Here is a 13,085-nt window from a genome sequence, read left to right as displayed (position 1 = left end):
ATTTGCTAATATGGATGTTAAGAACACGTATGTTTGCTTACATGTTTGCAAAAACTATGTATATTTGCTAACAGTTTGCTAAGAACAAGCACATTTATTAACATGAATGCTAAGAACATGTACGTTTGCCATCGTTTGATATGAACGTGCGAACAGTTTGCTAAGAACATGCATGTTGCAAAAATAACATGTATGTTGGCTACCATGTACATTTGTTAACTTGTATGCAAAGAACAGGGTACGTTTAATAACATGAATTCTAACCTGAATCATCCATCATACAGTACACTCAGTCGACTCTGATGTCCAAAATCTGCAGACAGTCTATTACTTTCAGCAACTAGCATTGACTCTTCCAGACTGCAAATTAGATTCAAAAGTGGTTGTAGTGCATTACACCCTTAACTAGTGTGAAAAAAGGCTACATTGCTATTTGTCAAGTATTTTCCTGAGTCCTTATGTTCACAACTCTCCTAGAATATATTTTCTCTTTAGTGACTGGGTTCATTTAGACGGTTAAAAAATAATTGGTGCAAAAATAAAAAAAATCCCCTATGGCCACTACTCTCCAAGAACGTAATTTCTCTTTTCACTGGTTTACTGAATCAGATCATTCAGATGGTTTTATATGGCTTGGTTCATAAAGATTCAATTGATCCCCCATTCACAGCAGTGTATAACTTTTCAAAAATTATATATTGTCAGGGTGTTTTATATTAAACAGGTTAAATTTTAAACTTTCACATTTAAACTTATGTTAAAGTCCCCCTTGTGGTGAAAATCAAGCTTTTAATGATGTTTATGTCAATGTGGTGTTTTTAAAGGATTAGTTCACCCCAAAATGAAAATTTCCTAATAATTTACTCACCCCAATGCCATCCAAGATCCATGTCTTTCTTTCCTCAGTGGGAGAGAAATTATGTTTTTTGAGGATAACATTTCTGGATTTTTCTTCTAACAATGGACTTCATTGGTTACCATCGTTTTTAAGTCCAAATCAATGCAGTTTCAAAAGTCTTTGAAGTGTTTAAACGGGCTATACGCGATCACAGCTGAAGAAGAGGTTGTTACTGTATCTAGCGAAACGATAGGTCATTTAAATAAAAAAATTATAATTTATAGACTTTTTACCTTCAATAGTACGGATTGAGCTGATCAACAAACGGACAGGGAACTACGTCATCACGTTGAAAGGTCACGCAGGCGCCGGCAATACTATTTGAACTACTATTCATATTCATCAGAATGTTATTCATATACTATTCATATTCATATTCACTGAATACTATTACTATATATATAATAGCAAACAATACTATTTGAACTATCCTCCTACGTACGGTCGCATTGTAAACAGTGGGGCGGTACTTCTGCCTGCGCCGGCGTGACCTTTCAACGTGATGACGTAGTTCCCTGTCCGTTTGTTGATCAGCTCAGTCCGAACTATTGAAGGTAAAAAGTCTATAAATGATAAAAAAAAAAAAAAATTAAATGACCTATCGTTTCGCTAGATAACAACCTCTTCTTCAGCTGTGATTGCGTACAGCCCATTTAAACACTTCAAAGACTTTTGAAACTGCATTGATTTGGACTTAAAAACGATGGTAACCAATGAAGTCCATTGTTAGAAGAAAAATCCAGAAATGTTTTCCTCAAAAAACATAATTTCTCTCCCACTGAGGAAAGAAAGACATGGATATCTTGGATGGCATTGGGGTGAGTAAATTATTAGGAAATTTTCATTTTGGGGTGAACTAATCCTTTAATATGCTTTAAAGGTACAATATGTAAGATTTTTGTAATAAAATATCCAAAAATCACTTGCACAGTGTGACATATTTCCTGCAGTTGTGTACTTAAAATATCCCAAAAGTTCCCAAAGATTTTTAATTTCAGAGAAATTCCAATTTTAAATAATGGCTCGTCCCTGGTCATTGTCGCCTGTCAGTGGCGTAATATCCGCGTTATCCCTGGTTTCCGCGTGTACTGCCATAGTAACCATGGCAACAGACGCGGACAACTGCGTTACGTCTAGCGGCACGCTCACACTGTTGTTGTTTCGTTCAAACATAATGGACCATGGCCAGCAAACTTTGGGACAAAAGGAGAAATAAAACGAGGATCAATATCGGCCTGGCGTTTTCGAGATGCCAAGAACTTACCTCACAAGTTTATTTCGTCTAATAAACTGACCTGTGTGTGTTGTAATTCAGCACTTGCGGGTAGTTCGGTAGAATGAAATGTCCTCATTCCTTTATATCCGCGGGACTCACGTGTGGCACTGATATCTGTCTCTCACTAGCAATGTTAAATTGTTAAAAACATCAATGTATTCACTCATCCATAAACATTATTAGATCCATCGGCATTACGACAAGTTCCATAATTCCGCTTAGCGTCATCAACCTATGCCTTTGTTGCTGTAAGAGGTTAGCGACCCCTAGCGGCGAAAAAAATTACATATTGTAGCTTTAAGAGCAACCATGTAAAAATTCATAAGTCAACACCATTGCTGAGTATTTTCTCTTTAAAATTGCAGTGAATCAAAGACAGTCTCAAAATCGCTGGTGTTTCTGACGTCACAAACTACCTTGTAACCAATCACATCAATGTGTGATCATCAACTAGTGGATCTCTGAGCCGATGTGAGTGAGTGGAGGCGGGGCTGATTTGCATATCCATTGAACCGGCGTATACTAAATGAGGCAAGGGTGTAGAGTTACATTCAAGCTATTTTAAGGCATGAAGAAATTTATTTTCTAGGAAAAAACATTTAAATATGTAATTTTGGTGACTTTAAGTTACATATTGTGCAAATATACATTTATATTTAAATTTTGTAAATATAAAAATATATATATATATATATATAATTTTTGTGTACCTTATAAACTAGAAACACACACAGCTTCATAATTTTCAGAGACCCTCCTCAGCCTGAAGCGAAACATGAACAGATAGCGGGAGGCAAACGGTCTCAATCCAGCCACACTGTCCCTCATTGTTCAGGCTCTGAGAGGCCATTAGGCTCCACAGAGGGCCGTCAGAGAGGCTCTTTCTCTGTGGATGGAGGGGTGCATTGGTAGAGGACAGCTCTGAGAAGGGCAGCAGTGTCCTGGGCAGCAGGCCTCAGCTTTGATGGGGCCAAGTCAGGCTTTGGCTGCATTCCTCGCATGTCTCCCTGGTTTCCCTCTACCACATTACGACCTCCAGTCTAAACAAACAAGCTGCTCTCGAAGGCCCAAACCCTACCCTAAAATATAGGCCTTCCATTTTTAAAAGCAGGAACACATATTCTTTGTTTCCGTGCCCACAACCAAAGTTGTTCCACATGTCCCAGTTTCTAAACTCTTGTCACTTGCCACATTTTGTATGGAGATGTTCACCTCGGATGATGCTGAACTGAAGAGAAAGACTCGCTGTGTAAAGTTGGTGTGGCCACAAAAGGTAAGGCCACTGAAATTCAATGCACATTAAAAAGTGTTTACTAGATTTTAGCTTAACATTTCCTCCCATTTGGGTTATTATGCCAAGATGGTGGCAAATTTCATTTAAAAGGAGAAACTGAAATGGTTTTATAGCCCATCTGGAAAAAATGAATGCATTCACAACTTTGAAAAACAAACTAATTTCTCATAGAGTGAGTGCTAAAACAGGCAACCGCAATGACTTCAGTTTAACTCGCAAACAAAAGAGCCAACATAAGAGAAGCAAGATGTATTTTGTATTAATAGACACTAAGGCAAAAACAACTTTCATACAATAGAAGTGAAGGTATAATTGCTCATGCGACTTTTGTAAGATTTTCATTCTGTTTTTTATTTTATTTTATAGGTCTAAATTGTTTTATATTATATTGGGAAAATACAACATTGGTCATATTTCTTAGTGATATCATTAAACCAAACCCTGAGGCAGTTTTGCACAAAGGGGCAATAACTGTGGTTAAATACCCTCTGATTGCTGACTGCAGACCCTGAAAGGAGAGACAAGAGGGGGGAAGCCAATGAACCGTCCCTGTTTTTAGTGGAGACAATGACCTGAAACAAACCTTATGAGTGACATGATGAATAGTGTCATCATGACCAATAGTGTCATTCTCCAAGGATAAGGTTGTGAGAATGGTGAGACTGACATTGCCCTTTTGTGCAGGCCTAGAACATGATCTTCCCATCATACAAATTTGACCATCAGAAGACCAGCTGCAAAACTGTTTTCAGATCAGCAGGCAGAAACCCATGATTTGAGTAAATGAATTGCTTTTAAGGGATTCAGTAATATCTTGTTCACCAAGTTCACCTAATGCGGTCTTCACCATTTAAGTAGACTTCATTGAAAGAATGTTTTCTTTGAGCATTACTGACATTAGCGGCTTTTCCATTACAGATTTGACCATTGACCGATGTTATGAAACAAAAACATTTTCTTTTCTCTAGCGAAAAGTCATTCCAAAAGTTATGGCAACAGATGTTGGTAGGTGTAAGTATATCACAGCAAATTGTATTATTTTATAATACAATTTTTTTTAATATATCGCAGCCAACGCACTAGCCATTATTTTTAATCGTAAGAGACTTAGATGTGTTATCCAAGCATTAATGGCAAGGAAAGCCCCTTATACTTGGGAGTGGCCGCGTTTGAGGTGTTTCTGGGTGTTTCTCCCTCATATCTGCTTCAAGATCTTGATAAATTGTGGCATTTCTTTGTTGTTTAGAATCCCGTAATTCCTTTGTCTTTTACGAGTTTAATAAAGAACTCTCTGTCTCGTCTTCTGTCCAAACATACCGCGCCTTCTTTAAGGAATGATCGACTGTTACGTATGCCAGGTGACCTGTAAATGCGGGGGGGAAAAAAACGTTTTGCAAAATATTCCTTTTTCGAATTGCCTGAAAAACCACTTCATGCGAACGTGTTTCCATTGGGTGTATTTTCAATTCACAATTTCAATTTGCGCAATTTGAAGGGTAATGGAAACGCGGCTATTGTTACTGACATTAATTTTGCAAAAAAACATACTACTGTCCAGTCTTGGGGGTTACACATTACAAGTAATGCGAGGTATGTAATCAGATTACTTTTTCATGTAACTAGTAAAGTAACACATTACTTATATAATTATAACAATATATGCTACTTTTTCTAATAAGTAATGCAAATTACTTTGTTTTCTTGCTGAAGCAAGAGTGTTGTACTTTCATCTTCTGCATCCTATTCTTCTGCGATTCAAAATGGCAGCACACAATGGTTTGTTTGAGGTGCGCCCTCTTTTGTACAGGTGAGGATTTGCATTTCCTCCAGCCTGAGGCTTATTTATTTCACTTTTGATGTGAAAGGGCCTTTACATTTAAGCCCAGCCCAGATGAGAAAAAATAATGCAAAGGTAACAAAAGTACTTTTTGCAATATTTTAATTAAGTACTTTTAAAAGTAACTTTCCCCCACAGTGCTGTCCGTAAACACACTGCTGCCCACTTATATTAATAAGCCAAATATTAAAAGCCAAAGTTACAAAATTTGTGTAATTTTTTGCTTACTAATGCTGATTTTTCTGAAAATACCAACTTTGTAGTGCTGAAACTGTTTGTTTAAGTGTCCTGAGCAGCCTGAATCAACAACCAATGGTGTGATTTTGGGTCGGGAGTAATGGCCAATGGCAGATGGGGGAATGTTCGAAAAAACTTGTTTTTTTGTTTAGTTTGGTGATGCAGAAATTACTCACTCCACTTTATTAGAAGAAATTAAACAAATTAACAATAAGCAAAACTGTCACTGTCATATTAATTTATGTTTATATTTGGCATAAAACATGTTTGACAATGATGATGGAACTTTTTCACGTTCCTTTTCCTTCTTCATTCATTATGAGTTATTATACATGTAATTTTATCTCTGTCTTTCTCGGCCTGCACAAAGCACATATTTGCATGCAAATGGCAGCATTTTAAGTCAAACAAATAAAGACATTTACATAAAGCTAGGCTAATGAAATCTTGCTTTGTTTCTTCAGGTTTTCTGAGGCCTCTTTTCCTTTTGTTTCTGTCAAACATTCTTACCACCTCCTGTCGGCCCGCTTCCGCTCCTATAGCCTTGAGGAACATCTATATTGTCTCTCCGTCTCAATCACGCACACACAGTCTCTTTGTCTCTCTGTCCATCAGGTTCAATTCTGAAGCAAGTGGTACTGACATCTATGTCTCTCTCAAATACACACACACACACGCACACACACACACACACACACACACACACACACACACACACACACACACACACACACACACACACACACACACACACACACACACACACACACACACACACGTCTGTCACACTCTAGTGATTTCAAGGAACCAGCTGCAATAAAACTGTCTTAGAGCTCATATATTAATCACTTTTCCTATTTGGGCTTCATGACTAAATCAGTGGAAAATCAACAAGCAGAAATTAATTACATTAATAAAGAATCATATAATAGGAGTCTAAAAAACAGTTATAGTTTCCTAAATGTTGCCCAGTTTTCTAGCTTTTTAACCTTTTTTCACATTTTAGCACAGTTTCCGAGAACAATAGGTACAAAAATAATATGATGAAATGTGAGAAATGTGTGTATATATTGTATTTATAATAAATGTATAATAAAATCAAATTGTGCCATTAATCTTGTGAAGTCTTTGTACAGACGGTCATACATTCTTGAAGCATTATTCTCAAATCATGCTTGATAACATGAGCATCAGGTTATATAAAGATAATTATATTAGCGTTCACACCAGCGGATGATATCGTTCTGTTTATTCTAAGCGGGTGCTTGTCTGTCACTTTAAATGCTCGAGTTTGTTAAAGCAGGATGGATTCTGATTGGCTGTCAATGCTTTAGGTTCATCAGCTGGATAAAATCGTTCTGAAAGTGAGTCCAAATTTCCAATGTTATCATTTCTCTGTGCCATTATCGTTATAGCTGTGGTGTGAACTCTGCTATTCTTTAATACTGAGACCGATTGTTATAACTATATCTTTATCGTTATCTTTATAGTTATCGTCCTTGATGTGAACGGGCCTTTACACAAACTCAAGTTCATGCAGCTTGAGCACTGCTTTTATTACTAAAGAGGACAACTTACCAAACAAAATGAAATTTAAAAGTATATATTTGGATTAATGGGTGGGAAGGAAGAGGCTCTCAACAGCATCAGATCGTGACCCGTCCCGGTCCACCCACACCAGCAAGGAGCCCTAAACCCTCTCATCAACAGCTATATGACAGGCCTCATCCCACAGAACCACGATTCAGATTGACATCTCAATGAGGGGGCCGGTGCCAGTCTTTTACAAGCGCCATTTCACGGCTGTGCTCTTTGTCCTCTACCCCCCACTCCACCCCACCGGGTAGAGACCAGCCCTTTCTCTTTCAGAGAGAGAGAGAGAGAGAGAGCTACGACGGGCAGATACAGGGAGGGCCTCTCGTCATGCCCCACTGCCCCTCAATCGGTGTCTGAGTCATTGCCCACAAAAACTGGCTTGCTCCATATACCTCATTTTTGCATATGAATGAGCGGCCCATTGTCCGGCCTTAAATGCACATTAAACCTGTCTGGAAACAATCGAGAGGAGGCGCACACTTTTTCCCCACCTTAATAAACTAATTAATTGGACATATGAGATTTAGGAGAGGAAGAACATCTTGGCGCTGTTTATTCCAGTGCTTCCTTAAGCAACGGCAAGTGTCCCACATAAAGGAAAGGATGTTTATAGTTCTGCCAAGAGTAGCTCAGTGTCTTTGTACAGAGGCCAAACTGAGACCTCTGGCTTTTGTCTACATAAGAGGGGTTGAACAGACCCATCCAGCCAGGCAGACCGTTGCAGAGACACTTTCGTCGTGTCTTGCCCTGCAGGCCTGCCCTTTGCTCTGGCCTGGAGAGCAGACATTGGAGATGGGCCGAGCTCAGGCAAACCAGGTCAGCTAAGATCTGAGAGAGAGCAAAGTGCATGTCCAAAAAAGAGTGATTAGAGATATCAATAGGCATTTGCATTGACTCACACCATTGACCTGCTCTGGTCAGCTTTCTTGTCAGCCTTGTTTGACCGTGTTGAGTATTGTCGGTTCACTTCATCCACACAGAATCTCAGTAAATATATTATGATTGATGCAGGTGTGTAAAGTTCTACAACCCAAATCCAATCTGTTTTAAGGCATCCAGAAATGAAAACTTTGCCATCATTTAGCTGCCCTCTTATCATCCCAAACTCATTTGGACTAAATACTTTTCACTAGATACTTTGAAAAACGTTTCAGTTGTTTTGCCCATATACAGTGAAATTATTGGACCAATTAATGGGGTCCAAAAATGTCAAGCTTTAAAGCTCATATCAATTGTGTATGCATGCACCAAAACTCAACTAGGAAACCTCATTGGTTCTCGCACAACTTGAGTGATCATATCAATTCAGAAGACAATACACCAGGTAGTTCCTGCTACATTTATGACCTTTTTTCAGCTTGAAAGTTTTGGATCCTATTGACTTGAATAAAATGGCCATAAGCTGAAACATTCTTCTTTTGTGTTCTGCAGTTATGAGTTTGGAATGACATGAGGATGAGTAAATGATGAAAGATTTTTCACTTTTGGACAAACAAACACTTTAAATGAGGGGTTCTAAATTATACGCCTTTCCATGATGTGCACAAAGACTCAGAGACGGATAGTTAAACATGGAAAGGGAATGCTTCGGATACCCTTCATCTGCGTACAAAGCTAAAAGAAGACCAAGACTGAGAACATCTAATCTCTGGTTTTCCTGGACCTTTTCTCAGAGTTAGCGGTTTCGCTAAAGTACAGGGACTTAGATGTGAATGTCAACAGTGCAGACTGGACATATAGAATACAGAGTTTTTATAAGTGGCTTTGCATCTTAAAATCCAACAAATAGTCATTAGCCCTGCATTTTTCACCACCTACAGCGCTAAACTCGACTAAAATCTGCCATTGAAGAGATTTCTGTAAAGATGTGAATCACCAGAGCCGCTAGTCTCCAGCTAATTTTTGTGGCGTGCCCCATGTTGGGCTTTGTGTCCTGGCTCTAACTGCTTGGCTCCGTCCCACATGCAGAGGTCCTTCAGGGCCAGCGTCCCAGAGGGGGACTCCATCCCTAGCCTCCAACAGCCGTCATCTGCCCAGTGGGGTTTGTTTGTACTCGCTCCGAGCAGGAGCTCCGCATTTCTCCTTACACAATGTCCGGCCCCGCCGATTCGGGGCTTGGGCCAAGATGCCCTCAGCGTCGTATGGTAAGTAAGGAGCCCCAGGGGCCTCTTCGTTGAGCTCCTGACGGCCCAGCTGCGCATGAGGTTCCTCATCTTTCGTGCTCATTCTTTTAATTAGACAATCTGAGAAGTAGCTCTCCAAGGGACACCTCCACCTTCTCAAAAAACCCTGCATGCTCAGAGAGGTGGCGGTCCGCATGTGAGCCCCAAGCTCATATACATAATCTCGCCACATACCTCCACCCCCCCTCCACCCATCTTCATTTCAATAGCGCTCCCCTCCTTCACCCCACAGATACTCAAAAGGAGCCCACACCTCCCATTTCCAGGAGCCTGTGGGCGCAGTGAGAAAATGAAGACCTCTGCGCCCCTCCAAATCCCCAGGAATTTCTCATTAAGAGCAGGTCCTGGGCTCCTGAGGACCCCCGGGTTCCCCTCCGCACCCCCTGCTCCCTCAAGAAGTCGACCCTCTCGCCCGACTAGAATGGACTACTCCAGTCCACTTTGTGTCGGGCGGCTGTTTCCCTGTGTGTGTTATTCATCTCGCTCCCATTCTCCAGGCACAAGAGGCTTTCCCCGCCAATGGTGCTTTGAAAGTCCTCAAGACTTCCTCTTCTTTTCACCACATTTTTTATGTGTGTGCATGTGCGCAAGTCAGTGTCCGTAATGAAAGGCCCGGGCTCTGGATACCACAGAATAGGGGTAATTGAAATTACATTTTACATTTCTTTTTACGGTCTCCCATGATAGGAAGCGGGAGTTGGTTCATCAGGACAGTTCTGAGGTTTTGTGCCTTGCTTGGCATTCAGCTACAGGCTGTTTTATTGACGGGCGAGTGCTTGGGTAAGGAGAACAAGAGTGTACTTTAGTGCGAGCGGGACGAAGTCAAGAACAGTTATGTTTTTATTTCTTCGTGGCTTACAATCATATCAGCTCAATGTTAAGTGTTGAAAGAGTATGTTTAAACAGTATGAACAATATGGTTTAACATAAACTGATAAGATAAAAGTACTTTTAAGTGGGAACTCCCTGTAAGGAGATCGCAAGAAAATGAAACAAATTCTATGAATATACATCAATATATGCTGACCGTGTAAGTTCTTATAAGAAACAGTTTTCACTCCAGAATCATTGTAGTGCGGCCTGCAGGTATTTCATCTATGAAAGAGCGATTGACTCCATCTAGAGGAGAGAATGACTCTCTGCCTGAATGTGAGTCCCTTTGTAACTCACTCGAAATCATAACCCAACACAAGACAGGACGTAACCCTACTCAAGAGCTTAAGACGTCATTTGTTACAGTGAGTTGGATCAAGTGTAGCATGCAAAATATAATTTCCTCATTCACATGAAGTCAAATTACAAGTCCAAACATGAATTGTTAACTGTATTATTGTATAATTTACGTTCCTCTGACAAGAAGTGAGGAGTTTGCAGTGCATTTAGTTTGTGTAAGTCTTTGTGCTGTAAATCTACAGTCTTCGTTTACACAGGATGCACAATAAAACTTTGAGTGACTCATTTATGTTTCTCAACCACTCATGGTTTTACTTGCCAATTCGTGCTATCATTCAAGACACTAGGCTGTTTAAAAAGTTGAGTAAGGGAGGATGTGGAAAAGAAGGAAAGCAGTGAGACAGATATAAAGCAGGAGAGAGCTGTCACAAATGAAGACAGCTGTCAGCTGGGATGCATGGCGGGGCTCAGAGGTTAAGGAGGAAAACAACGGGGGTGGACAGTGGAATCTCAACAGGAAAAGACACACAGACTCAGACACACGGGCCTCCGGAACTCTCTTTGAGAGATGGATGGGTACAACCAGACACCTTCAGCAGATCAACTGGTGTATGGTATAGCATAACGCACAGGATAGCCTCTACTCATCAACATGAGGACACCTGATGGCCCTGTCCTAAATGCCACTCCATAAATGTGATGGCAGTGCCACATAGACTGTTGGGAAGTAGTCCGATGCTTCAGTCCAGACTTCGCAAAAAGAGAAAAAGAATCATAAAATGATGGATGTATCAATACGGTGCTGTAGACCTGCATGGACATGCATGAGCAAATGCAAATCCACATCAAGTGTATAATTTGGAACAGGGCCCAGGGACGGGGGCTTCTTAAAATCTTTTGTTGAGTTGTGCTGCCCTCTACCAGTAATATTTGTTAATACATCCTACAGTCCCCCTATAGCCAATAATTGTATCCCTTAAAACTCGTCTTTGATCCCTAAAATGACATAGAAAAAAAATGTTTGTTAAAAATTTAAATTAAAAATTATTATTATAAAAAAACTTGCCTTAAAATAGCTTGAATGTAACTCTACACCCTTGCCTCATTTAGTATTCGCGGTTCTATGAATATGCAAATTAGCCCCGCCTGCGATTTCAAACCACGTTTTTGAGACTGTCTTTGGTTCGCTGCATTTTTAAGGAGAAAATACTCAGCAATGGTGTTGACTTATGGATTTGCACATGGTTTGTCTTAAAGCATATTAAAAACACCACATAGACATAAACAACATTAAAAGCTTGATTTTCACCACAGGGGTACTTGTCAAGTACAAGTATAGGCCTTCAATTAAAGTATAATGTATAATATTGCTTCCTTAAAATTAACGATATTAAAATCGGTTCTCAGATTAACCTTTTCTTGTATATGTTAGAGGAAAACTATTAAACTTAATTTACATGCATCAACGTGCAATATCCAGTGAATATTGTTCACTGAGTCTAACTGATCACCAAAGTCCCGCAATCTAAATCACACATACACATACACACACACACACACACACACACACACACACACACACACACACACACACACACACACACACACACACACACACACACACACACACACACAAAAAGACAAATGCTCTGCTGAACGATTGTTGAAGGGTAATAGGTCAAGACAGAACTGACTGACCACCAGGGGGCGTAAGAAAGAAGGCGGGAGAAATATTAAACAGGCATTATTCATCCAAAATGAACAATATAAACAATAAGACGATTAACTAAAATCAAAAATTACATTATAAGCAAAATAGTAATATATTATAATATTAATGTAAAAGCATAACATATTTTAGTATGATACATATGCAATTTATAGTTTTATTACAGTTTCAAATTTATTTTTTCATTTTCAATTTAATGTTTCTATTTTTAAAATAAAACTATTACCTTTACAAAAAGTGTAGCCTTTACAGGGCATCTCTTCCTTGGCCTTTTTGCATGTTATGCAGCTTTAAATAGTTTTGTTGTTGTTGTTGTTGTAAATCAAATTTGACCAGAAATAGATTTTTGACATTTTCCTTGAAGATTTAGCCCCTCACACATAGTGTTCTACAATAGGGAACAATGGGGCTAAAGGTCCAGGTGTAAAAGGCCCTTTTGAATGTTCTTCTTACATGACAACAAAAAACAAAACTTAACTAGACTTAACATACCTTAGTGAAGTTAGGTATAGGCCTATTGGTGTCAAGTTGCCAAGTGTGGAGGATAATACTCATAAACACACACACATTTTTTTAATCAATAGGCTATTTAATTTCACCCCCTCCCCTCCCCTTTCAATTAATAGGGATGAATTCAGGTTGATTGGGACACTTTTCCTCAGTCATCTCAAAAAAGTGTCCCAATCAACCTGAATTCACCCCTATCAACTAGTAATCATTAATTACAGTTAATCATTGAGTGTTGAATTAGCAAGTTCAAATGTAGGCTGTCATATTTGACTGAGAAACAGAATAGAGACAGACTTATTAAGAGTATGAATCGGTTATGGTAAAGTTTCCTGCTGTATTTTCTGCCAGTCGA

Source organism: Rutilus rutilus, assembly GCF_951802725.1.
Source record: "Rutilus rutilus genome assembly, chromosome: 18".
NCBI lineage: Eukaryota > Metazoa > Chordata > Actinopteri > Cypriniformes > Leuciscidae > Rutilus > Rutilus rutilus.
The sequence above is the reverse complement of the archived record's forward strand: the minus strand, read 5'-3'. Positions refer to the sequence as shown.